Source organism: Dermacentor variabilis, chromosome 3 (assembly GCF_050947875.1).
Source record: "Dermacentor variabilis isolate Ectoservices chromosome 3, ASM5094787v1, whole genome shotgun sequence".
NCBI lineage: Eukaryota > Metazoa > Arthropoda > Arachnida > Ixodida > Ixodidae > Dermacentor > Dermacentor variabilis.
This window is the reverse complement of record NC_134570.1, coordinates 28910754-28938615: the sequence shown is the minus strand read 5'-3', so window position 1 is coordinate 28938615 and position 27862 is coordinate 28910754. Positions and strand designations below refer to the sequence as shown.

At 48.1% G+C, this 27862-nt stretch overlaps 1 protein-coding gene across 1 annotated transcript in view; it reads left to right on the top strand.

The window, feature by feature from the left end:
• LOC142575335 (cyclin N-terminal domain-containing protein 1-like) overlaps positions 1–27862 on the top strand; it is a 251895-nt gene that overhangs the window by 169158 nt on the left and 54875 nt on the right. The gene's annotated exons all lie outside the window — the stretch shown is intronic.

Genomic DNA, 27862 nt, shown 5'->3' with positions numbered 1-27862 from the left:
CTATCACCGGGAATGAGAGAAAAAAGAGAGACAGTTCCCGCCGGGATTGAACCCGGGCCCGCTGCCTGGGAGTCAGCTACCCTACACTAAGCCACGCCAGCGCTTGCTAGCAGGCAGCGGGAAAATGCACGCGAGGAGACACGCGGTGTGACATTCGAGCAGCGCGGCTTATTGCACTCGCATAATAGACAATTTTAGTACTGCGTACGTTGCGTACGTAAGATCGCTGCGTTCTGCAAAGTACGCATGTGCAGAATGCAACACGAACCTACACGGCGGCCGCGTATACGCACGCATCCGGTTCTTGCGTGCGTACGTAGGGAGCCTTGCGCGCTGCTCTCGTGGTTCTCGTTTGTTCGGGAGAGCGCGAGACAAAGGAGTTTCCCAAAATGACGACCAGCGGAAGGCTGTACTTTTCCATGTCACACGATTTGGCTTTGCTGCGTGAAGTGAACGCGCAGAACCCATTCCAGCATCCTGCACGGTGGGAATCCATAGCAAAAAAGTATGAACTTTGTTTTTGAGAAAGTGTTTAGTGTGCACTGCAACAGCGTTTAATAGTTCGACCGATGGTTCAACGCACTGGCGGATGCTGCCGACGCGCTCCGACGCGCCCGGCGTCTAACGACGCTCGCCCGCCTACGTACAGTCGCAATCAATTTGAAGGTGATCGCGCGAGCATCGACCGGCGGCCTTCCAAGCAGCATAGCGGCCGATTTCGGAACTGCGAAGATAAAAATTGCGCGGCCTTCTTCCCCTATTATGCTCTTCCAGACTGCAACCATCACCCCCAAGACCAACTCGCCACATTTTTGTGTTTGTTTCCCTTTCATGGCAATGATCTGTGTGCGTCGCTTCCTCATGCATATTTTAGCTAACAATGACGCCTCTGCGCAAAAGCTCATAACGCAATCGAAATGAATTCGCAGGTTATGCCGTGAATGGTGACGGGAGTGACAGCTTTTCAGGGAACACCAAAAGAGAGAGAGGGGAGCTATCTGATGTTTCTCTCTCGACCGACAGTGATGACGTAAAGTGGCGCTGCTCCTAGTTTTGGTCGCCGCTCGAGCGATCACCTTCAAATTGATCGCGACTGTACGTAGGCATTTCCCGCTGCCCTGACGTGACGCGCGCTGCAACGTTCCGCAACGTTCCGCAAAGCGCTCGCGTGCTGCGTACGTATCGTCATGGCACAGTACTAAAACTGTCTATTATTACACCACGTTGGACGCAACGTAGCAGATGCATAGGTAGTTAAAGAAGGCAGTTAAAACAAGGCAGTTAAAGAAGGTTTATGGAGGGAGGAGGAAAAGAGATAAGTAGAAGGCAGGGAGGTTAACTAGAATAACGTCCGGTTGGCTACCCTACACCGGGGGAATGAGAAAGGGGGAATACAGATAACAGGGAGAGAGAGGAGGTAAGGAAAGAAGGAAATTGCGGTGAGTTCGCTGACGTGTGTGGCCTGCAGAAATTGCATAAATAGTCACAGATGGTCGCACAAGCCCGTCGTCCTTAAGAAGCACAAAGGCGTCTTCACTGCTTTATGGGCTGAAGGGCGATGGGGGCGGTGTTCCAGCAGCACCTGCACAGAAAGCGGCGGATTGTTCAGTTTTTGGAAAGCTTTGGCAAGTACTTGTTTCTCTGGGGTGTATCGTGGACAGTGTCACAGCAGGTGGTCGATGTTTTCTTACGTGCCACAGACCTCGCATGCTGCACTGTCAGTCACTCCAATTAATGTAGAGTATGCCTTTGTGAAGGCAACTCCTAACCAAAGGCGACAGAGAAGCGTAGCTTCACGTCGAGGAAGTCCGAGTCGAGGTTGAGGTTGCAGGGAGGGGTTTAGTCGATGCAATCGTGGAAGTCGTAAGTTTGGCGAGTTCCACTCGGTCAGTGTGAGACTGCATGCGTGCCAGGTGTCGAAGCTGCGTTGCGGCGTCTGTCCTCGAAAGCGGAATTGGAACGCTGTACTCTTCTTGATGTGTTGTGCGAGCAGCGTTATCGGCAGAATCATTGCCACTGATTCCACAATTGCCAGGTGCTCATTGAAAAACGACCTTGTGACCTTTTTGTTGGACATGATGGTAAAGTTTCGCGATTTTGTATGTCAATTGGTCATGGCATCCGTGTCGGAGAACTGACTGCGTGCACTGTAATGCCGGTTTTTAATCACAGAACATAGCCCATTTTCTAGCTCTTTCAGATTCTATGAATGCTAGTTATCGACGCAGGGCCGTTAGTTCTGCCGCCGTTGAGGTCGTGACATGCGATGTCTTGAAGCGCAGTGTCATTCCTCGCTTTGGTATAACCACGGCGCCACCAGAACTGCACGACGTAGTCGATCCATCGGTATAGATGTGCACGTGGTTGCTGTACTGTTCATGCAGAAGAAGTAAGCTCAGCTGTTTTAGAGCAGGTTTATAGAGATGTATAAACATTATGGTACCTGATTAAATCAAGCTGGCTAGGTGACTATGTCACCGCCGCGTGTCAAACGGGATGCCAATAAATCATCGTCATCATTAGCATCGTATCGTGCCGCTTGCCTTGCAATGTGGGATTCGCGCCTGGTAGCGTCTGTACGTGCGCCCTTTGCATTGAAATTGCATATTATTACACCCGGTGGCACCCCACGCAGCAGCTGCACAGTTAGCGGTGCGGGGTAAATAGAGTAGTTTTGAGGAAGGAAAAGAAGATCATGGAAATGTATAAATATTGATCTAATGAAAAACGTCTATAATATGCCTGATTAATTCAAGCATGCTAGGTGAGTGTTTTACACCGTCCCGTTTGAAAGGGGAATGCCAATAAAGCATCAGGATGATCATTATCATTGTATTGTGCCGTTTGACATGCGCGCCGCGTAACGTCGATACGTACAAACTTTGCGTTGCACTTCCGTTATATTCCACGAGGTGTCCCGACATGTAGCAGTTGCACATAGCAGGCGCGTGCTGCATTTAGCTGACCCTGCATGTAGCAGGCTGGGTGGTTATTTGTCACCATCCCGTTTTGAAGGGGACGTTGTCATCATTATCATCACCATCATCAACACACACGTATGGTGCCACGGGTCAAGTGATGTGACATGCTCGCCACATAGTCTGAATACCTTTGTTTACTCTTCGGTACACGTTACGGCGCCTCCTCGCTAGGGACGAACCTGAAGAAGCGATTCATATAGAGCTACGCGTGCAGCTGCAAGCAGGCTACATCTGTATCAGCAGACCGCTGGTGGTGGTAGTGGTAAACTTTATTGAAAAACGGAACGGTAAAGGGGGACGTGGCTGAGTGATCGGGGCTCAAGTAAGGCCCTGGGCCTGCTTGGCCTTCTCCGCCCAGTCCACCAGTTCAAGCTGTCGGTCGATGTCCCCGGACCTGAGCCAGGCTGTCCAGTCAGTCTCGCTGCTGACGGGGGGATGAGAAAACGGGAGCGAGGTGCATATACACATTATGTGTCTGAGTGTTCCTGTTTGTGAACAGAGCCTACATTGGTCGCTTCCCTTGCCCCCTGTGATTTTGCTAATGTACTTTGGGTGTGGGTATGTGTTTGTCTGGAGTCACCTAAACGCGACCGCTTGCGTTTTATCGAGTTACTTGGCCGCTAGCGGGAGCGCGCGACGCCTCAAACGATACCTATGGGCTATTTCATGATAAGTCTCGCAGGATTCCTTGTGTCTCTCCTCCTCATTCACGCCGTCCGCATCCGTGGACGAGGCTCGGCGCGCGAGATCTCGAGCCAAACTGTGAGCCGACGCGTTGCCGGGCACAGCCGCGTGAGCGGGGGTCCACACGAGGGTTTTCAAGCCGCTTAGGGAGCGCCGCGTGAGGACATGGTACACCTGCTTGGAAATTCTACCGCGGACGATGCGCAGAGAGCAGGACAATCTGCAGCACAAGCTGCAGCTCGCCGTCGACGCCTGGCGGTGTCGGAGTTGGAGAGGTCGATCTCGCCGCTGCCATCAGTTGTAGGGGTTGTAGGTCGTAGGGAGAAACTTTGGGGAACGGGACTAGGCGAGCAGGATTTATTTACAGATTTTTTACATTAGAACAAGATACATTCTACAGTCTAGCCTGGCTCCGAAATGGAGCACGCAAGACGAAGCATACAGCATGCGAGCACGAAGCTCCAAACACACTGGTTCTCGAGCACGAGCACACTGCTCCCGAGCGCGATCACAGAGCACACAGCTCACGAGCACAGAGCACGATGACGAGCACACCCTAGCAGCGACAAACAGCTGCTTATAAACACTCCGTGCTCCCTAGATCCCTAGGTGAGGGAAACGTTCGACCAGTCATCGCAACCGAGCCGCCCTTGAGCTGGAGGGCTGACACACACACGTACGCACTGGTTTCACTGCCCCCACCTAGGTCAGACGGTCTTCGCAGAACTCGGGGCTTGCTTCTGGAAAGGTGCGTAGGACGGTGCCTCCAAATACGTTCCCTCGGGAACTCCCCCGCTCACGGCAGACCAGGACGGCGGTGGCGTTTTCAGTCACAAAGCCTGGTTCGTCGAACTCATCTCGGCAACCCCGCGACGAAGAGTCGCGGACACAGTAGACTTAGTAGACACAGTAGCAGTACTTAGCACACAGTAGACTTAGCGGCGCCCTTTGGCTAGAGGATGACGGTGGCTTTCCAGGGAAGGTCGACGCCGCTGTCGCACCTGGCTAGCAAAACGTTACATGTCTGCACCTCTGCAGGCCGTTCCTAGCAGCGGGCAGTTCATATCGTTCTCGTGAAAACGACGTGAAGATACTTCACCGCGAAGCCCTGTAATGCATGGTGCCGAAAATGGAGCTCCTATGTAGTCGCTTCTGCACCTTACGCTGTGACTGTACTGCGTGTGCCGCGCAGGCCTGTACATTTCTTTCTCTCTGTCTCCTGCGTTCCAGTTACATTTATAATTCAATGCATAAAACGACGTTTTCATAAGAATGTAACTGGAACGCCAATGCATTTCTCCGCAAAGTTCGGGAATTAACATCTCGAAACTGGTGTCATCCTGAGAATTCATTCCAAGTGGATCCGCCTTGCAAACTCAAAAGCTATAATCGGTAAATTGCAATATGGGCCATAATATCGTTAGTTTTATACATAATGAGGGAATTTTTGTTAATTAGTCGATTATGCATTTCAATCTTTCTTGTGCAAGTAATGTGTGCCTCTTTGAGTAGACCAGCTCATGAACTAGAATTGTGCTATCTGGCCACAGGCAACCTTTAAAAATTTTTGAAAGTGTCCCCTGAAATATCCAGTATACAGCAAAAACAGGGTTTACAGAAAAGATGACACGTGGTTAGAAAAAAAAGAACAAACAGCCTGGTCAAGAGAAAGATTTTTGCTGTAAGGTGACTGCACCCCTCATGAATGATCAGCACACGTGCCAAATGAACCGCGGGACCGGATATTTGCAACAGCAGGTTCGTAGAGCAACAAAAGTAAGAAAAGGCGGAGGTTTCAAAAGAGCTTAGCAAGAAAGGTCTGCACACAAGTTTTGATAAACTTTGACGACAATAATTCATGGACATCACTCATTCTAGCTTATATATACAATGAAATGTCACGTCAGCAACCAGAAAATTGTTTGGGGCCAATCGGGCGCGTGTACGTAGGGTGCGCGAACAGCTGTCCTGGAGTATATATATATATCACGAGAAGCCAACAAACACAGACACCAAGGACAACATAGGGGAAATTAGTTGTGCTTAATAAGTGGAATGAAGAATTATATATATATATATATATATATAATTTTTATTTAACAATGTCCTTACAGGCCTCGTATGAGGCATTGGGTAAGGGGGGCGTTGCAATAAGATTGACAGAGTAAATAGAACATATAAAAAACATAATAGACATACATTATTAATTGACACTGAAAAAACATATGTCTATCTTATACAAGTATTAAAAGCATTGTACAACATAACAAGGTCTGGAGTGTACATATTAGAAAAAAACAAACAATACAGTTTCTTTAATAAACAATGAAAAATAATGTTGCCACTCCAGTACAAATACTATACAATACTAAAGAATACAAGAATAATAAGCGAAATGAGCTCACAAACAAGAGAGCACCTAACTGAAAAAAAAAATAATCGTGCACTTTATTGAAGTTACGCGGTGGAATATGAAATGACGAGCTGGCGGAATTTATCGGGATTAGGTTCGGAGACGATAAAATCAGGAAGAGCGTTCCACAATCGAATGGCATGAGGAAGCGCCGACCAGTTGAATGCATGTGTGTTCCCGTACATGCGTGTGAAGCTGAGGTGATTATGTAATCTGCGAGATGTGAAAGGTGCGACTTCAAGCCGTAAAGAAGATTTCCTATCTGCATGAACGTACTTGTGAAATAATGATATGAGTGCAAAATCTCGTCGAGTACTTAGTGGCTGAAGTGAGATACCAAGTTTTATTTGTGAGTTGCTTGAATTGTAGGTGTAGTTACGCGAGATAAACCTGGCGGCCCTATTTTGAATTGATTCTAATAAGCTGATTAGGTTGTTATGATGGGGTGACCAGATTGGGGAGGCAAATTCGAGCTGGGGGCGAGCAAACGTCTGATAAGCTAGCTTACGGATGTTAGAGGGCGAATTACGTAGGTTTCGGCGTAAGTACCCCAGTGATTTTGAAGCATTAGTACATATAGTAGTAATGTGATGGGCCCAGGAAAGGCTTGGGGCGAGATTAATGCCTAAATATTTGTAGGAAGTAGCTACAGAAATTGGCTTATTATTTACGTTATATTGGAAGGAAGAGATTGAGTGTTTACGGGTGAAAGACATTACTTTGCATTTAGACGAATTAAGATTCATTAACCAAGTGTTACACCAATCGAATATGAGATGAAGGTCGTTTTGAAGATAGAGGTGGTCATCGGGGCTGGTTATAGCGCGGTAAATAATGCAGTCATCTGCGAATATTCGCACTCGGGATGTTAAGTTATTAGGAATATCGTTAATGTATATTAAGAAAAGTAGCGGCCCAAGAACGCTACCTTGTGGCACGCCGGAAGTGACATACGAAAGGGGCGAAGAAAGGTTGTTAACGATAGTAAATTGTCGGCGATTAGAAAGAAAGTTCCGGAGCCAAGTTAGTGTCAGTGAATCCAATCTTAGTGCATTTAACATTGAAATTAGGCGGCAATGGGCTACGCGACCAAACGCCTTGGAAAAGTCAAGGAATATGCTATCAATCTGTACATTATGGTCCATGTCTAAATGCAGGTCAGTCGTGAATTCTAAAAGTTGTGTCTCACATGACAAACCCTTCCTGAACCCGTGCTGATTAGTGAAAAAAAAGTTGTTTGATTCCAGATGGTTGTATATATGAGAAGCTATTATATGTTCGAGCATTTTACAACAAATACACGTGAGCGAAATTGGCCGGTAGTTACCTGGCGAGTATCTGTCACCGTTTTTGAATATGGGAACTACTTTCGCAGTCTTCCAATCTGACGGGAGCGCTCCTGAAGTTAGTGACTGTTTGAGAATGTGATATAGTATTTTGCTAGATGTCATAACGGTGTTCTTTAGTATTTTGGAATTAATCTCATCGACGCCACAAGAATTAGATAACTTAAGATTGTTTATAAGAGATACAATGCCGTCGATAGTAATGTCGATGGGTGTCATGTACTGATAGTCTAAATCGGGAACGTCAGGTAGGGTGGAGTGATCTTCAGTACTAAATATAGATGAAAAATATGTGTTGAAGCATGAAGGACACTCATTGTCTGGAAGGGGCACATGGTCGCTATCATGTAAAAAAATGTGATTACTGTCGCGGTTCGGAGAGATAATTTGCCAGAACTTTTTAGGGTTGGATTTGAGAAGAGATGGAAGGTCATGTGAAAAATATTTATCTTTAGCAGCGGATAACGCGGAGTTGTACTTTTTTAAACATTGATTGTATTTTTCCCAAGCCGATGGGGTGTTAAATCGTTTAGCACGAGTGTATAAGCGTTTCTTTTTGTTTCTAAGACGGCGAAGGAAACAGGTGAACCATGGGTTCGATTTATCGTTGGATATTTTGATTAATGGGATGTACTGGTTTGCTAATGACTGTAATTTGTCTCGAAATAGTACCCAGTTTTCCTCGACCGTTCTACTGTAAAAGGAAGGGAGAAGTGCATTGTTGAAAAAAAGGTCTAGGTCAGCATTAATGGTAGTATAGTCACCCTTGTTATAGTTCCGAATTGTTTCCTTTACTATACCCGTATATGGTAACGGAATATCAAGGGTTAATTGGAGTAGATTATGGTCGCTAAAACCATCCAAGTATGTTATTTGCTGAACTGTTTCAGGGTTGGTTGTCAGTACTAAATCTAAGATGTTGGGACCGCGAGTGGGTTGGTTGACAATCTGGGTGAAGTTGAAGTCTAGGGTTAAATTAATGAAATCTAATGACACTCAGCAGATAGAGGTTAGCTTTGCCCAGTCAATGTGTGGAAAATTAAAATCCCTTAATAGATAAATTATATCCGCTGGGCAGGCCTTAATTGCAGTAGTAATACTGTTACGAAGGTCGGTGGCAAAGGTTTGAAGTGAATCAGGAGGACGGTAACAGGCACCAATGAGTACCTTTGTAGAACGGGTTAAACAGGCGGCCCAAAAGATCTCGAGATTCGAGTCTGAGTTAACGTAATAAGATGTAATGATTTTTTTAATCGCGAGAATGACGCCACCACCTCGCCTGTCAAGGCGGTCATGCCGGTAGATATTGTAAGTGCGGGCGAGAAAAAAAAAATCATTATCAGAAATATCTGGATGCAGCCAGGTTTCGGTGAGAATGACTATGTCAGAATCGGCATCTTCAAGGAAGGAAGACACCAGTTCATGCTTTGATATTAGGCTTCGGATGTTAGTAAATGATAGTGATTTTGGTGTTTTAACAGGAGAAGATCTCGATTCTTGACGGTCGTGAGTGCACGTGCGCCTCTCATGCTATCTATTCCACCGCACAACATTTTGTGTTGCAGTGTCATAGACATATGTTGTTGTACCAATACGCAGCCTATCAACAGATAACCTATACGGTTTGTTTTGCGTCTTCGCAAATTCTACCAGTTTTCTTCTGGCTTGGCGAGTGGTAAACGAGAAGTCTTCGCGTATGAAAAATGAGGAGCCTTTAAGCTTACGTGCAGCTGCAAGTACCTGTTCTTTGTCTTTAAAAAATGTGAACTTTGCTATGAGGGGCCGGTGCTTGTCTGCATTGTATTTGCCTAGTCGATGTACACGTTCCAACTGTGCACCAGCTATGTTTATGTCCAGCTTTTCTGCGCAAAACTTTATTATTTTCATCTCCGATGCTGCCCAATCCTCTGTTGGGTCATCTTGAATGCCAAAGAAAAGCAAGTTACATCGTCGCAGCCTGTTTTCCGTGTCATCGCACCTAGAGGTGATTGTTACTAGCTGATTAGAAACACCATGCAGAAGATCGGCTCCCATGGCTGAATCGGCCGAGCGCTCTGACGGAGCGCTTGCTTCTAGTGGCGTTACCCTTGCGTTAAGAAGTTTGATTTCGCTCTTAGCGGCTGCTAGCTCGTCTTTAGTACTTTTAAGTTCAGCATGTAGTTGAGCATTGCCTTGCTCAAGCTTGGTTACTTTTGTTAGCGCAGCAGTCTCCCCCTTTCTAGCGCTTTTGAGTTCAGCAGCGAGTGCAGCACGTCCTTCCTCTAGTTTATAAATTCTATCTACGACGTCAGCAAAAGCCTCAGCCTCGGACTTGGTCATCGGAGCAGGATTGGGCTCAACATCACCAGAAAGCATGAGCAACAATTCCAGCAATACACAGCATAAATCAGATGAAGTAGACAGCGCTCGTTTCAGTACATCTGGCAGTTCTACAGGGCACGACACCTTTAACAAGCAGTAATCGCTGGTCTTCACACATGAAGCATATATATGTATATATATATATATATATATATATATATATATATATATATATATATATATATATATATATATATGGAGAAAAGAAAGTAGGAGAGGCCCGAACGTACGTCATCACGTTTTTGAAGCCGGAAGTGCCCCCATTTTGGCGGTGCGATCTGCCTTTGGGCCTCCAATCAGCTCGCCGGAGCAAATAGGCGCGAGCTTTGAGCTTGCACTGCTACGAGCCGCCGGAGGAAGTGTGTGCTGCCGACGCGTGTGAGAACAAAGCCCACGAAACTTCATCAACAGATTTAATGAAGCAGACGCGCTCCTGTGCTTTTCCGCGGCACGTTGAAAAACACGACGAAGACCTGGGCCGTGATTACTTGAGTGTCTGTTGCTGGCTGACATTCGCACGCATATACCCTAAACACAACTTTCAAGCTTACACATCACACTGCAAAGACAGCTTGTCTCGCGAACAGACTGTGCTGCGAAAAAAACACGGACCGAAAAAAAAAAGAAAACGTGTCTTACTTGTCTGAGGCCTAGAACAGCAGCGGGAGCTTCAGTGGCGCGGTTGCTATTGCAACGTTGACGGTTGGAGTGCCAGTCTCAGTGCTCCTTTGCGAAAAACAACACGTGTGACTTCCAGTACCTTTCTCCACCTTTCTCCAACACGGCCGTGTTGGGCCAGGGACTCTCTCTCAATATATATATATATATATATATATATATATATATATATATATATATATATATATATATATATATGGGATGCCCCTGTGTATACACGTTTTTGTTGTTTTCTCTCTCACTCACTTCTTTCTTTTTTTACAGACAACAATGTATACATTACACTCTGTGTGCCCCCAATCGCACTCTTGATGAAAGCCGGACCCCGGCCGAAACGTCAGTAAAGTCCTGTTATTTGTTCCCGCGCGCCTCTACTCTTTAAACTATATATGTATATATATATTAAGGGCAAAATGGAAGAGTACTCTCCCTATGGCTCAATCTGCTGCCGAAAGCAAGAAACCTTTTCGCCTTATTTGCATATCATATCGCACAATCTAAAGAAAAGAGCCAGCAGTGGGTACACAAGCGTGGGCCGTGAGAAGTTAACCGGCCTTTGTAAGATTTGAGCGAATGCACGATAAAAAACAAAGAAAAGAAAAAGGGCCGCTTCGGTCTTGCGTTGGATAAACACATGCCGCGTACCGCGTGGCCGCGTGGCCGCGTGGCCATGTACCGCGTGGCCAGTATCTGTGCGTGTACTGTATGCACGCATGCTTTAGCGACGTACGATAGACCACCTTTCAGCCCCGGGAAAAACTAGAGCTTTAGCAGTGCTGTATCACCGTACGGCTAGCAATACGGAAAGTACGGTAAGGTATTGCCGTACCGTACTAAGCTACCGCGATGGCCTAAAACGTTTTAGCTGCGTGTGCCGCTCAGTGCGTACTGTGAAGTGATAATGATGATAGTGGCTGACACTGAGGCTCTGCAAAATACAATAATAATGAGCTGAGCGCGAGATATTCATTTTGGGGAACGCTTTAGCTTTCCGTACACACATTATTCTTTACAGAAGTGTCCTGTTACGGCAAACGTAAACGCCAGTAACGAGGCCGCCAGCGACATCTTCTGACACTTTGTCGTGCAACACGCGAAACGCGTTACATAGGTGTCCTTGTCTAAGCAATATTTATACAAAAAGGACTGTTTGTTGTAAATTGCACCGCTGCCGACATATTACAGCAGCAGATAAGCAGAATATAATTAGTTACTGCAATAAAAACTCTGCGTCTCCTCTAAGTAAACTCCGCGTCACTAGATCGCGCCACCATCCCAGTCTCTTTTTTCTTTTGCCATTTATTTTGATTTTTTAAAGAAATGATTTCTGCTTTCATGAATATTCTTTTTCCTTTTTCTCATTCGGCTTGACTAGATCACTCGCCTGTTACGAAGGGTACAGCCACAAGTTCAGTTCAGCCCAAGTTTACCTTCCCGGTAGAAGAGCCGTCATACTTGCTGCCACTTCGTCGCGCCGCAATTAAACCCGTGCCTCGGTCCCATCACGGTGAAAAACGCAGGTGAGACGCGAACATGCACGACGCGGACTCTGTGGCCCACGCCACTTTCTCACCGTTTTGGCTTGGGGCGGCTCGGCTCGCAAACCGCGGCGCGAGCCGAGGCTTACGGACTCCGAACCGTCTCGTATGCCGTACGGAAAGTCTTACCGTACGTTAGAATGCGCGCATGCGCAGTCCTCGACGGGTAAGGTATCACAGCACTTACCGTACTGCGACTTGGCACTGCTAAGACTCTCTACTGTCTCGTGTGAGCTGCTGAGGTTACTACATTACGGTTACGACCAAGCCTCCACAGCGAGTCGCATATGCTTGCGTGGTGTCCCGAGTTTCGCTGTACGTCAGCGCCGCTGTTCACGTCTCGTTTCTGGCTGATAATTCACAATGTATTTATTAAAAATTGATGTGATGAACTCCTTTTCATTACTTCGTAAATCTACCGTCCAACTTTGCCATATGCTCGAGGTTGCACGCATTGTGGACCTGGCTAAACGTGCAAGGTGGCTTTCGTGCACTGCGAAATCGGTGCACACGTGAAATTGTCGATGCTTGAAAAGCATGCAAGGTTCGCCGAAGCCGTATGCCCGAGGCTTTGCGTTGTATGGTAAAAAATTAAAATCGAAAATTGCAGTTTTACATGCCAAAATCATGATGATCGATCTGGTTATGAGTCGAACCGTAGTGGAGCGGACTCCGATATTTTTTTTTTTTTCTACCGCCAGGATCTTCGCGCAAAGTATCTTACACACGACGTGAGGAAACGACAGCGCTCGCCCGGTATTCCCGCTTCATGTCGTGTCCACCTTCTTTTTCTTCGCGCGCCACTGCTGTAACGCGAAGTCACAATACGGGGCCGCCGGAGCTACCGCGCAGCTGGCGTTCTCTAACCACACGGGTGATTTTGCATTTCGCCCCCATCGAAATGCGGCCGGGATCGGACCTGCGTCCTCGGTTTTAGAATGGCGCCGCGGTGGGTGCTACGTATTTGTAATCGTCAATGATTGCTTATTTCATACGAAATGAGGAAAAAAAAAATTACCGACGATTACGTTACTTCCTAATGCGAAATTTGAGCGCAGCAAATAAGCTGTTTCACCTTTTGGATAGATTGAGGCAAAGAAATCGAGCAACACATGTATGCGCTATCACAGAATTTTTTTTTTATTTTTCACACGTATTCCTTTAACAAAGACTCCACTAACAGTTCTTGACAGTCATGAAGGAAGCTTTGTGGTCGGAGAAATAGACTGATATATGTTCGACTTGGTACACCAATGCTTGATTCTCAAAGACGAGATGTATACAAGTGCCTCGCGAGGTTGTCACAGCCGTGGGGGAAGCAGAGGCTAAGCGCCGCCGCCGAGAAGACCCTGCCGTTCGCGCCGCCGAAGCGGAGGCTCATTGCCGCCGTCGAGAGCAACCAGCAGTAAGCGAGGCTGAAGCAGAAGCTCATCGCCGCCGCCGAGAAGACCCTGCAGTTCGCGCCGCCGAAGCGGAGGCTCATCGCCGCCGTCGAGAGCAACCAGCAGTAAGCGGAAGCGGAGGGGGGCGGCGTGTACACCCAGCGGCAAACGATGGGGGCAGAAGCGCGCGCAGCAAGCGGACAACACGATAAAGGGAGGAGGGAAGAGATAGCAGCGACTGACTGATGCCTTTGGGCACATTCACACCGGCGACTGACAGTGGTCGCGCGACCAAGTTGGTCGCAAAGCGACCAGTCGCAAATGGTCGCAAACGGTCGCCTTTCTTGAAAAGCGACCATTTTGGGCCAGTCGCTCTCTGCGCGATTTTTCAGTCGCGCGACCGTGGTCGCAAAACTGATAAACCAATCAGCGGTGCACCGGAAGTGATCTTTCGTGTGTCTACATCCGGCCTCCTTTGGCGTCGCGTTCAAATTCCGCGTAGATTCCAAGAGTTCTCGCTGAGAACGATAATCTCCGGGATTGCGACTTGCGGGTCGCGCTCAGCCGGGCTTGCCGGTGTGAACATCAGTCGCCTTCGGTCGCTTTTTGATTGCGAGTCGCAAATGGTCGCGCGACCTCCTCAAGTCGCCGGTGTGAATGTGCCCTTTGACTGATACTCTTTCTGCATGGCGGCGACGGTGTTCTATGCAGTCACGTTATCTTGACTCTCTAGCGGCGTCAGCGGCATCCAGCGGTATCAGTCGGTCGCTGCTAGCGCTGGGGGGATGAAAGGGGGGCGGAGCTGGTTACGAGGCCGACGCCGACGACAACGCCGACGACGACGCGAAACCCAGGAACGGACGCCAAAGAGCTGCGCTCTAAAAAAGTAAAGGAATCACTGCTGACCGCTCTGTCCCCGCATAGCTACCGCTGCTGACACCGCATCGTCAGCCAGCAGTGGCGGTGGCGTTAGGAGTGAAAGGGTGAGACGATAGGCGAACGGAATAGAGGATGGAGGACAGTATTTGCATATTTGTACCTGACGGTGCCAACGAGGGTTGGCTGCGACACCTTTATGAACGGAATTTTCCAGCGCAGGAAAGCTGTCTTGTCTGTGGTCTTTGTTGATGAGAAGTAGCTCGCTAGGGGCACATTTTTACCTGACCGAGCGGCAACTAAAGGAAAGAAGGGTGTCTGTTAGCTTTTCGCAGGTCACAGAAGCTTGCAGGATTTCATTTTCGGCACTGCAACAATAGCTGCATTGCCATCGCCCGATGTGTCCAGAGAAGGAAAGGAGACGCGCCTATTGTGCGCTAATAATCCAAACAGAAAGCATTCATTTAGTCGGGGGCACGTTGAGGGCGATCAGGGGCAGAACAGGATGAGACGCTTCATTTGCTTTTCTTTTTTTAAAGGTTGGCTGACCCAAGCCGTAGCTTTCTTCTTTACTGAACGTAATTCGTCTGAGTCCACCTCGTGGGCTCACCGGTTAATTCTAAACGGGGCCCACTGGTTGAGGAAAGAGGTTAAGCAACGATATACATTGCTAAGAGAAAGACGGCATCCATTTACTCTACTCGTATGTCACGCTCGAGACGTTTTGATGCGTATCCAGCGCTTAGGGGGAGCGTCTTTTCTATTCTGTTGTCTTTTATTTTCCTGGTATTTCTTTTTTTTTTCCCTAGGCACTGGAATGCATAATATGTCAGCTAGCTCAGCCCTCCTATGCCATAAGTTCGAGAATTTCTGCGGCGCAGCGTCGGGGAGAGCCGCCGTCTTCTTTTGTACGGCCGCCACCCTTCCACCCTTTCTCAGCGTTGCCACCAATCTTTAGTCAACAGCGAAATGGGTGAGAGTGTCAAAGGGCGGGAGACGGCGAAGTCACTCCGGCAGCTTTCACCAGATCACCACTCCTACTGGACCCACTGGGCCCTTCCTGCCGGACTGCTCAGCCGCTGCCATGGCGACACTTTAACCCTCTACTCTCCTATCTCCTTTGCTCCCACTATCCCCCCCACCCCTGTTGACGCTGCGCCGTGCTCCCGCAAGGGCTGCAGAAAACAGCGTCAACCTTTCCTTATCTCTTCAAGAACCAGTTCTCTCACTCCGGCAGCATCGAAGACAGCGGCTTCACGTGGCGCTACATTTCGTGCCGGCGAGAGGAAAGACGGGCCCTACATACGACGCACCTTGAGACACGCACGTGGTTCGTGCCAGGTTGATTCTGTCGCCGAAGCAGCGAGCGTGTTCGTGCTCCCCGAGCCTCGCCAACCAGTCGATATCTGGACAGCACGGCGAATGTCAGAGAGGATGGTGTACAACGTCAAGTGCTCCAAAGGTACGACTACTCCGTGCTTCTGCCAGACTGGCGACGTCGGCGATCTCCCCCCTTGCGAGGGCAGCGCAACACCTTCGACGTCTCACGCAGTCGTCGCGCAAGCACGGTCCACTGGCTCGTCCCGGGTGAAGTCGTCGGTCGCGAGACACGGATTCCATGTCGCCATTGCTTTTGCGGTGTTGCTGGGTTCGCTGGGCGTAGTCATGGGCGCGTTGCGACTCGCTTCCCTCAGTAAACCGTGGGCCCTCACCGAGGACAGCGCCTTCGCTCGCTTCGACTGGGCCGCGGTGTGTATTACGGTGTCCGGCGTGATTTTCATGGTTGTGACGTACTGCCACGTGTTCGGCGTAAAGGAAGAGGTCTGCGTCCAAGTCTGAGGGACAGCGATTCCGCGCTTGCTTCGCTCACGTTCTTCACCTCGGGACGACGAGCGTCCTCGTGACCGACATGCGCGTTGCAGGTTCAAGCAAGTGCCGTTAAGTGCCTGCTAAATAAAGTTTTTGCCAGGTGTTTGTTTCTCTTGGATGTCTTTGGGAAGCAGACTGCCACGGTGGTCTGCGTTCCCGGGCGCTTTAAGTACTTTTGCCAATGACCTCTTATCGGCGCTGTCATCATAGGAATGATGGGATAGTTTTGGCGCGGTGGGTTGCGATGACAACCGAATAGAATAAGTAAAAAATCTGGGCGATCTTTATGTCGGCTATTCTGAAGCCCTATTTCCAAGCCAGAAAAGCACGTGCTCAGAGCTGCCGCGTGAGGGGTAACTTGAAAACAGGAAAAGTGCTGAAGGGTGGCGTAGCGAAATTGTGTCGATGTGGAGGGGGGGGTTACGACTTGCATTTCTTTTTCGTTTTACTGTCCTCGTAGATTGCAGCGCTTGTTCTCACACAGCGAGGTTTTTTGTTCAATAGTCGTGCCAAGCAGTAATTGCCCTTATAAACTCTGATCGATGAATAGCAGAATCGGTTTACGAGGGCGAATTGTCATTCCTTGCATCGTTTGTGAGCGCGGTTTTGCTTGTAAACAGCGTCGATGGACTGCGTATTTTTTTGGAGTACAGCGTGGCGTTGTTCTGGTTTTAAATCTTCTTTATGGAACGTGTTAATCTCGAACGAAATATCGCCGACTGGTTCAATGCCGCTTCGATATATTCACGCACTGACGTCACATACACGCGGCTAAAATAGAGTAACGAGACAAGATTCCACCAATTTTTTTTTTTCACCGCTTGTGTGAACGTAATTTTCTCGACATGCAGGACAGATCGACGTTTGAATTGAATTCTGGGGTTTCACGTTCAAAAACCACGATTTGATTACGAGATGTAAGCCGCAAGGCTGACTCCGCATTAATTTTGACCACCTGGGGTTCTTTCACGTGCCCCGAATGCGTGGGACGCGGGCGTTCTTGCATTTCGCCCCCGTCGAAATGCCGCACGCACGCACACACCGAGAGAGAGAGAGAACACCTTTATTCCTGTCGTACGTTTAGAGAGTGGCGTCTTTAGTCCAAGGCTCCAATGTCCGCAAGTACTAAAGACTGTGCGTGGTAGACTATCGTAACAGACTTCGCCTGTTACGATAGCTAATGAGCGTGTTAGAACTGTTACCTAACTAAGAGTGCTTTAGTTTCTGGAAATCCCGTATAAAGTGCGCCACCTGCGGCCCTATGTCATTGGTCATGGGCGGTGAATGGCACGCGCCGCGCTCAGTTGGGGAAAACCATAAACGCACGCTTGTTGCGCTCTTCGTGCGCTGCCTAATCCGTTTCCTAGAGCGTTGCTACGAGAGACCGCTTTTATAATAACGGTAAGAAAACGACTCTTTTGCAACCGAGAACTTAGGACCAGATTACCAGAACGAATATTTCTTTCCATCGAACAGCTTCGCTGTTACGACGATGGTAATGGTAATCGAATGGCAACAATACAGTCCCTCTCGGTCGAGTGAAACAGCTGTTGGCTCCTACTCTCTGGGAGGATCGAGCATAAAGGGAGAGATTCAGACTTCGAAATGAGAGCTTTTGGTTGGATAAAAGAGCCTTGCAGGGCAGCCGAGTTCCATGATTTTACGAATGATCCATTATTTTGGATCCAGTGCCCATGGCGTATTCTAACGTCGGGTCTGCTATATCTATGCGTAGTTTCTTAAAGCTAAGCGCCAGAAGGCCCTTCGTGTAAACGAGGTCAGACGCGGCTGGAACAAATTGACTATGAGTGATGTTAGCGAGAAAAGGCAGTAGCGCTTAACACGGCGCCAACTCGATCAAGATAAATCGAACTCTGAGAATGTTCCTCGTCTACTTCAGATCATTAGACAATGTTCCACTCTCGAGCTTTCTTCTAGCGTACATAAGAAGCTGAAGGAGTTGACGCAAGAAAGTGTGACGTTCTGACTCTTTTCTTACAGTTGCTGAAGTTTGCGTAGAGTAAAATCGTGATACACAGATGATTTAATAGCCCTCCTAACCCTTTGCTACCCAGTCACAAGGGAAAGAACCAGCTCACATAGAGGTGCTTGTCGGGCAAAACTTATGTCGTCGGGTTGACGTAAACGCTATACCTACCCGAAGGAGCGCAGGCAAAAAGGGATGGAGGTGGCCGAGGTAGTTGTTGAGTCAGCACGACCGAGTCAACATGGCTGACTCAGCGTGACTAACTGGCCTAGCGTGACTGGTGGCGTTGACCTTCTCGGGCGGCCGGATGAAGAAGGGAATCATTCCATCTTTGAAGATAGCTATTTCACATAATAGAAGCAAGATGGAGTGTCTGTCACGGTGTGGAAGAGGGGCAGAGGGAGAGGGGACGGGGGTGACTGTGACAAACGAGTACGTCTCCGCGCTTCGTAAAGGAATGGCTGTTTTCAAAATGATATGTCCTGCCGTTCAGCGTTCCTAGAACCGCCACACAGTGGAGTTGGGAGAAAAAAAAAGTGACCTTTTGCGAGGTATTTTAGCCATCCTACTCAGGGCAGTTGTGTACACGTCGTATAGGTGGCGTTAGTGGAGTCGACTCAACGCCATAGTGCGCGCACATTAACGGCCAAACATTGATGTTGATTGACATTGATAGTGTGTGTGAATGCATGTGTGACTGTGCTTATGTGCGTGTACCTGATTGTTACCTACCAATGCCAGGGCATCGCTACTTTTTCACGGCGATGCCAACCCGTTAGAAAGGCGAGGCCGCTAAATCCAATGCAATCCACTCCAATACAACGCGCAAGCGATGCGCCTACGACATCGGCTCTGTTACCAGATTAGCGAGCGCGTTCTGTTCGTCTTGCTCCTCTCGTCGCGCATACGCCTCATTGAGAAGTCACATTTCTCGTCCGCAACGTGGAAAAGACAATGGTTTGTGGCGATAGCAGCGGAAGCAGGCAGCGGCCGGAGCCGCCACGGTCAGCCACGAGCCCCGAGCAAGTCGACGTCTCACCGTGGACACCGTCGTGGACCACCGGCCTCGATTACTACGTCGGCATGACCCTGCTGATCGCTGTTGCAGCGGTGGCCGATGCCGCACTCTCGACCTGGGCTCCCCGTTGAGGCTGGTGGTTCTTCCAATCTTCGCTGATCCTCGTGCCCATCGGTGCGTTCCTGTACAAGATGGAAGAGTGCGTGTCCGCCATTCGTCCGCTCATCGAGGGCGAGTTGAAGGACGGCTATACGCGCTGAAGACTGCGACTTCCCGGATGTCTGTGCCGCCATTGGTGTTAGCCTCAAGGCGACCACAGAGATCTTTGTGACCCGCGTGGGCCTGTCCGGAAAGACGTGTTGTGTCCGGTAAATAAAGTATTTATCAGCGGCCTGTTTTTCTCTGCACGTTGCACTCGGCCTGTGACAGTGGCACGCGTGTCCAAACTAGATTGAAAAATTAGTCATTTGATCGTGGTCGTTTTCGCTGTGATCGATTAGTTTGGCGTATGCTTCACTCGTCGATCACACGTGACATAGGAGGCACCGCATGGACGCCTAACTGTCCGTTACGTTCCAACATAATTTGGTAAAAGAATGAAGAGATGAAGGTTGATCGAGCTCCGAAGTAGCAGTCTTTACCTCGAAGCGTGAATAGACTGACAGAACTTCCACGCAATTATTGTTGCGCTTATTTTTTAAAGCGAAGCTTCTTTTGGCTTCATTATTCGAATCTTCCACTGTCGCTGTCTTGCGCGCCGCGTCGCGAGGTGATTCAGAGCGGGCATGTGCACCAGGGCTGTGCAGATATACTTTGCAATAGTACCATGATACGGTACAAAACACTCGGGCAACGAGTATTTGAGATACAGATATAACATACTACCGCAATTACTGCGTCCGATACGATATTTATCGTTTGCATTTGTAACAATGTGATGCCATATCTGTCAAAAACACAAGTGAAGTCATTTTGTTCTCAAAGGCGCGAAACTTCTTTTGGTGACCTGCCATATGATCAAATTAGACTTGATGGGCGTTACGAGCTTTCAGCGCGGAAAGCGATGCAAGAAGAGGTCAGCCGTACAGGTGTCGAAATCGCACCCCTGAACAAAACGTACTTTTTTTGGAGGTGATTCCTCCAAAAAAAGTACGTTAGAGAGTGCTGATTCTGTCGTTGGACACCAAGCCCGTTGTCCTGCGCAGTCGCACGAAAACAACTAAAGTGACTCACTACTTTTGACTAAACAGGTTGAGAAACGATGAAGCTACCCGCGTCACCAAATTCAGACAAACGTCGACAAGCAAAACAGCACAACGTGTGACGGGGGCGCATTCTAACAGGTGACCTTTGCGAGTGCGCCTTTCTGCACACTTCAAGATCTGCATTGCTTTGCAAGCGATAGCGACCTCACGGATGGGTACTACGATGGGCACTGAAAAAAAGGTATTTATTGATAATGATAAAATAAAATAGACTTGTCCTTTCTTTACTTGTAACGCATATATAAAATTCATTAGGAATTTTCTCCGTTGAATGAATCTGACTGTGGTCTCGTTTTAATTAAAAAAAAAACGTTTTTTTTTCTTTCCCAATGTTTGTTCCTTCGAAACAGTCGCGCTTCAAACGCTGCCCCCATAACCCTTGCGGATGTCGGTAGCAACTTGTTCTGAACCGCTTTTCGCCCGAAGCTTCGCGACCTATTTGGAACGACCTTGCTAGGAATCCGACGCGCCACTTCTCGCATCCGTGTATAAACACCGTTTATAATCGCAGACTTGGGAGGAGCGACGGGGGTGGGGGTAGGGAGGGGGGCTATAGTGCCTTTCTTGGGATAAAGGGGTAAGGCGGGAGATGGCAATTCAAGACGACGAACAAAGCGAGAACGAGGTGAAAGCAGGAGCCAAGTTGTGGACAAGTGGACTGGCCTTCTTCAAGGCACTTAATTTAAGCGTGACATCCGAGGTTCTCAGAAGCACCCTGCGGAGAGTGGAGTGTGTGTGGGCGGTCACAGTGGATGGACACCTGCCACTGATGGAGAAGAAAATAGGGGGGGGGGGGAGAGGGGATCATGAACGCGGGCTGAAGATTCGCAGAATATTGTTTACCGTTTATGCCCAACCGAGCCGGCGGGAGGACGGAAGAATGCAGACATAGATGACCCCCACTCCCTCCCTTTCTGAGACTAGCGTCCACGCTGCCCCAGACTCCCCCACCCCCGTTACTATGCCACCGGAGGTTAAGGACGTGCCCGTTTGGCTACACTTTTCTTGGGGATGGGGAGTACGATCGCGGACAGTCATTCTTTAATGGCTTCTGGAGATGTTTGCCTGGACATGCATGAAATCACTGGCACAGCATTGCAACATTGAAGGTGTAAATTGCTGAGTGTAAAAGCAAGTGTGTGTGTGTGTGTGTGTGTGTGTGTGTGTGTGTGTGTGTGTGTGTGTGTGTGTGTGTGTGTGTGTAGCGCGTGGGGTGAGATCGGTGGCGCTGAGGGACTTTCCCTGCTTCTCGAATGAGTCACACAAGGACTGCAAAAAACAGAGCCACACTTTCCACTTACGACACTAAGCACCCTCTCTTTAGTCAGAAAAATGACTCTGGTCGCACCTACCTGGTGCTGTGCCGCGCTCCCATTTCTCGGTCCTGCTATCGACACACGCTTCGTAGAGCTCTCACCAGCACGTTCGAGCGCGCCTGCTACCGGACGGTTCTGTCAACGCGAGTGAGATCTAACCCTGTCTTCGTGCGCCTGCCGTACCCGTACAGCTCACGGACTTTCAACCGGACCGACTGCGCTTCAGCGCATCAAAAGAAAATGTTGTCAAGCTCCGACGACCGCCCCGGTGAAGCCGCGACGCTGGTCCCCAGCTCCGAGATACGGGTCTACGCCGTTCGTGGGCATCATCGTGGCTATGGCGGTGTGCGCATCCAACGGCTGGAGGCACCCGAGGAGGCGCCGTCGCCGGACGCCAGTGTGGTATGGAAATGGCGACGCTGGTACGCCATCTTGGCCGCGGTCCTGCTTGTTGTGCTGATGATCGATGTGGTGCTGTTGCTGTTTGTTGTCGCGGACAGCAAGCGGCGGAAGATTATAGGACCGGTGGGGTTTGTGGCGGCTGCCGTTACTCTAGTGGTTGTGCTTGTCCAGCTTCTGCATTTATTTCTGTTAGTCTGGAAATGAACGCCGTTTGAATGACAGGGGTGTTTGACCTCTGGTATGTTCGTGTGAGTATTTGTGTTGATTTTAGCATCCGGATTGTGTTTACGATTCACGTGCGCATGTCCTGGAAATAAATACTCTTATAAGCAATCTGTTTCTTTCTTTATGCCCGGGTTGCGACTGCGGCTTGAACACTCAGCACCATGATAAGCATGAAATCGAATAAGTGTTTTCACAGTGCACAGGTGGTAATGTCGTGCCGTGAGCCAATTGTGTTCAGACTCGTGTAGCCCTTATCCAAATATGGTCGTCATCGTGCCGCTGGGAGAAAGGATAAAATAAAGCACGAATGCTTGGAGAAAATGAGGCACTTATCACTACGAATCGAAGCTGGGACATTCCGTTTTGAATATTTACGCTCCAGCCAGTGGCATGCAAGCCAATTAACAGGGAGCTTACTGGCGCTCTTTGCGAGCGCTTGCTTTCACTATTTTTTTCCTGTCCGTTACTTCACGACAGTTGCCCTTTTTCGCAAGTGTCAATGAATTGGAAAAGCTGCGAGGCAGTTCTGTAATGCAAAATTCATGCACAATGGTGGCGCGGCCCAACCCAATTGCAGCCTTTACGTCCGTTGCGGTGTAGCCTCTTGCTAAAACGCCTGTACTGCAAGCCCAAAGCAACTGCGCCGTTCAAGAGAGAATAGTCGAATTGCAAGGGCGCGAAATAATTTTTTTTTCTGTCGAATGTTTGCCCTGCGTCATAAAATGCTCAGTGCTTGCAAGTTATAGCGAAAGAGTTAATGGAGGATGTAGGAAGTGAACAAGGTCCGGAGTGCGGTCGTCTTCAGAAGCCGGACACTCGCCGCCAGACAAACATTTCTGTCGAGGATATGACACGCGCCGTCATTGAGCATGCACTTTCGCAATGCAGGAAACCTAATGCCCCAACCACTGGCGCGCGCCGAAGGGTCAAATGCGTCAAAGCGTCGGTCGGAAACGCGGCGAAGCGGAACGTCGCGCAGCGATTACGTCTACTGCCGATGCTAGAAGTTTGCCGACGCGCGGCGAAGCTGCGCCGGCGTGCACCAATGAGAGGCTGCGACGAGTCGCACGCGTCAACCAATCGAAGGCTGCGCAGCCTCCGGCTGCTGTGCCTGTAATGGCCGCCCAAGCGGAGGCTCCGCCATCAACGATCGTCCGAGTTTTTTGGACGCACGACGCGGGCGACAGTGTTCCTAAAAGACAGTGTTGTAATAGTAGGCCGACAACGACACGACCGACCGACCGACGACAGTGGGTTGTGGCAGTGCGGCGTGGATCCGAAGCGACTTCGAACGACGCCGACTAATCCAACCTGCCCACTGGGTTCCGCCGGGCTCAGTGCGATCGTCTGCTAAAACAGCCAACCGAATCACGATTACCGCAACGTCTGTGCTTGTTGTGTGTGTATTTTGTTGTGCCCAAAACGAATGGAAACATGTTTACGAGTTCCGAAGTCTGGATAATCAGCACTCGGATATCGCCGATGTTGTTTACGTTACGCGTAGGCCTAGCGGGTCCATCGAGTTCGTAACTGACGAGTGAACGAGGCCAGCTAAGAAACTCTGTCGAAGGAAGTGAATTTTCAGGTCCTTTTGGTGCTGCAGTGATTTAAAATATGGCACTCCTGACTTCGTGTGATGTGTGATGTGGTGAATGAACCGTGTGGAAGTTGGGTTGGTCAACCGCGGCGTGTTTCGTGTGGTGTCGGTTGACTCAAGTGTCACAGCCAAGCTCTGCGCTGTTTCCAGTGGTAAAGATAACTTCCGAAAGCGAAATACACTAGTAGCCGAACTATTACAAGTACTTACATAATCAGCCGTGCCGCCTGTTTCAGCTGACACTGCGCTCTTCTATTCGGCATGTGAATCCAGTTCAGTACAAGTTCACTGTACTCATTCACTCACTTCTTTCTAGTGCGTCCGTCTTTTGGGCTAGTTGGGCATAAATCGCTCGTGTAGCAATCAAGAACACTGACGCACTGAAGCATACGTGACAATGCAGTCATGTTTGAGTCAGTGTGTCGTTATAGTTGAGCACTGCAAAAAGAAATTATCTGTTTGCAACGTGTGCCCTGTGTGCAGTGCATAGCAGGACCTGCATCAGGCAAGACCTATGCGTGTAGCAGCGTATACCACGATTGCTTCGATGCCCGCTTCAGAAGCAGCAAGTACTGAGTCAATGAAACTGTAATTGATTTTTTATCTCACTTTTTGCTTATGGAAAGTGTAGATGGTGTGAGTGCATTGTGGGGAAGGTGAAAAGGTGTCATCAGTGTTTTGTGCAGTCAGTATGCTTAAACTGTTGGAATCCCTTCAGCTTCTACTAAAATGTTTCTTGCTGCGATACTATAAATTGTAGTCAGGACAAAGATCTACTCAAAACCAAGTTACTAATGCATCTGCGCAGAATGTGTTTGATTAACAAGTTAACGCTTCCACAACAACAATATGCCGATGCACAGCATATGTGCTTACAATAAATACATTCCGTAAAGGTGAACGACTGGGATCAAACTTTGTAGTAGCACCGTAAAAAGTGCTGCCATGCGTATTAGCCACAACGAAACTGCTGCACGTCCACCCTTCTTCCTTGGAGGCACTTCTATAAAGACTGTTCGGGCCCTTCCCATTCTGGGTGTAGCATTTAGCTGTTCTCTCAACTTTTCCGCATATGTCACCAGCACTGTGTGTAAGCACCGGCCCTTTCTTGGGTTTGTGTCGCGTGTCTCCCTTCCCTGATGACCTAAGGTTTTCCTAGCACTCTACACTTCTATCATTCTGTCACGACTTGAGTACTGCTCATCAGTATAGTTCCCGTACCAAACTCGCGACGCTAACAAACTCAAGCTTGTTCAGCGCCGGACAATACGCACCCTTTACTCCCGTCTTTTCGGTTGTCACAAGCACATGCCAGCCTTCGAGGATTGCCTCAAACCCCTCAAGTAGCACACCCTGCAATACCAGCACAACATTGCACTAATCTATACTGCAGGGTGCTTGACGACTCTCTGGACAGCACTAATATTTCTTCAGTTCGTCTGAACAAGTGGTCAGCACAGTCTGAGCCCTCATCGCGCCTCTATGGCCCGACACAACTCCATGATTATATCTGGCATGCAGAGCTTTCTCTCCACCCCCCTGGCGATTTGGATTCTCCTTCCTTGGAACCAGACTGAATTGGCACTCGTGTGTGTTGTGCACCTGTGAAATGTGTGCGTGTGTGTCGTGCTGTGTTATTGAGCAAGTGTGTGTGCACATGGAGAGGAAGGAAGTGTCTTCTGCATCCTGCAAATTCCTGCTCTAGATGGCTGGTTATCAGATGCTCTAAAATACAGGCATCAGCCTTCTTTTTAGTCTAGTGTGCCAAGTTACCACTAAGATTATTATTGTTGTTATTATTATTATTGTTATTATTAGAATCATCACTTTGACCACGTTGATTGTGTTGAAGCCAGCGTGACACATAATTCAAAATATTTCTGGAGCTTTGTGGGCTCTCCTTTCTAAAAAGAGTGCCAAAGATGTACGTCTTCTTCATGAAAATAGTGGTGGTGTCTCGAACACTGCTGATGCCTTTGCAGAACATTTCTGTTTGCTATATGGTGTGAAATATGCTTCAAGTAACCTTCCTTCTCAGTCTGGCGCAGTGTATGCTAACAGTCAATGAAAACCTCGTTTCCAAGTATATGAAGTGCCTTAAACTTTGCCTTAAACTTTCCCTTTCTTGTGGTGCTGATGGTATTTCCTCCACAGAGCTTAACCCTTTGAGACGCTGTCTACACAATTGGGCACAGCAGGAGCGTGCATCAATAGCAAAAGCACTGATGAAAGTAATGGTATTTAAAATGTGTTTCATACATCTTGAAACACTTATTATTGGAACTGTGCTGCAATTTTGAATAACGTGCAGAATGTTTTAACAAAATGAGTGGGAAGGTAGACGGCTGGGTGTTGTTACTCTGTGTCAGTACGTTGTATGTAGCGAGTTCACTTCTTTCATTGTTTTTTACAATGTCGTGCACCAGGCATAATTGTCAAGTGGCTGGATAAGTGCTTTTCAAGCTTTTCAAAACACGATATAGTACATGTTCTCATATTTTGTGTTCCTGTAGTGAGTTTTCGCATGGAGTCGAAATTTTGTAAACTTGACAAAACTCGCTAAACAATTGAAAATTCTTAATATTTGCTGCAGCTGTACACGTTCTACGATTCTGATTATGCAAGAGATGTGGTGAAAGCAACTTTTCAATCAACGGGATAAAGTGGTGTCTGAAAGGGTTAAGACGTATGGAAGCATACTTGTTCCTCGTTCTCACAAGCATCTTCAATAGTTCCCTAAAGTCTAGTACCTCTTCTAGCACTCTGAAGGTAGCATGAGCATTGCCCATGCACAAATCAGGTGTTGGATGTGCAGTTACTAACTGCCGACCTATATCTATCCTTTTCAGTGCGTCAGGTATTTGAATCGATATGGGATTCCTCGCTTTCTGTTAGTGCTAAGAGCATTTTAATAAATGAACAGCATGACTTTGTGTGCCGACAACTTAAAAACTATTTCAGACTGTCAACAGTGTTCACCACTGCATCGACTTCCAAAAAGACATTTTTTCACTCTCAAGCTGGTGCAGAAAAAATAAGTACTCTTAAATGCTTCCAACACTAGGGCATTAAGTTATATGCACAAAACGCACCATGTGAAATTTTGATACACCCTACGTGATGCTCCACTCCTTAGGGTCGATGAAATGAAAGATCTTGGTGTGTACTTCGACAAAATGCTAAGCTTCTCTTCACATAGATAATTACACAAGATGCCCTTCACGCTCTTGGAATTGCTTGCCGTATATTGCATGATTTCCACTCACCTGTTGTGTTTCTGAAATTCTGCTGTGTGCCTCCAACTGCTAGAGTATGCCTCTGTAGGAGGGGGGTGCAATGAGCAAATCTAATTCTGACCTCATTGAACGCATCCAGAATAAAATGATGTCTATCTTCAAGCACCACTTTTGCCATTCTGGCAACCACAGTTGAGCCTTCTCAAATATACTTCAACTCGCACCTCTAGATTCAAGTCTTAATTAATCGCACCTTTTGTTCCTGTATAAGGTGGTCCATGACATTATACATTCCTTAAAGCTCGTTAAGTGCACCAGTACAGAGGCTCTCTAGCTGTTCCTGGGCACTACAATGAAAATTTGAATGATTGATTATTATCGTAGTATAAAATTGTGCCTTTTAAGTATGTACTAGTATACTATTTTAGTGCAGTAGCTTATGTGCAATTAAAAAAAGGGCATGAATTAAGAAGAGAGAGAGAAAATGATAAATGAAAGGTAGGGAGGTTAGGAGGCACGATGGATGCTGACCTTGTTAGAGAAGGACGCCTGTGGTCGTCGTTCTGGCATGAATTAGGAAAGTGCAATAATATGCTATGTGCCTGATCATATGCATTGTGCTATTAATTTCTTCTGAGTTTTAATAATGGCTGGGTACTGTATGCAGTTTTGTGCAGTAAAATATGCC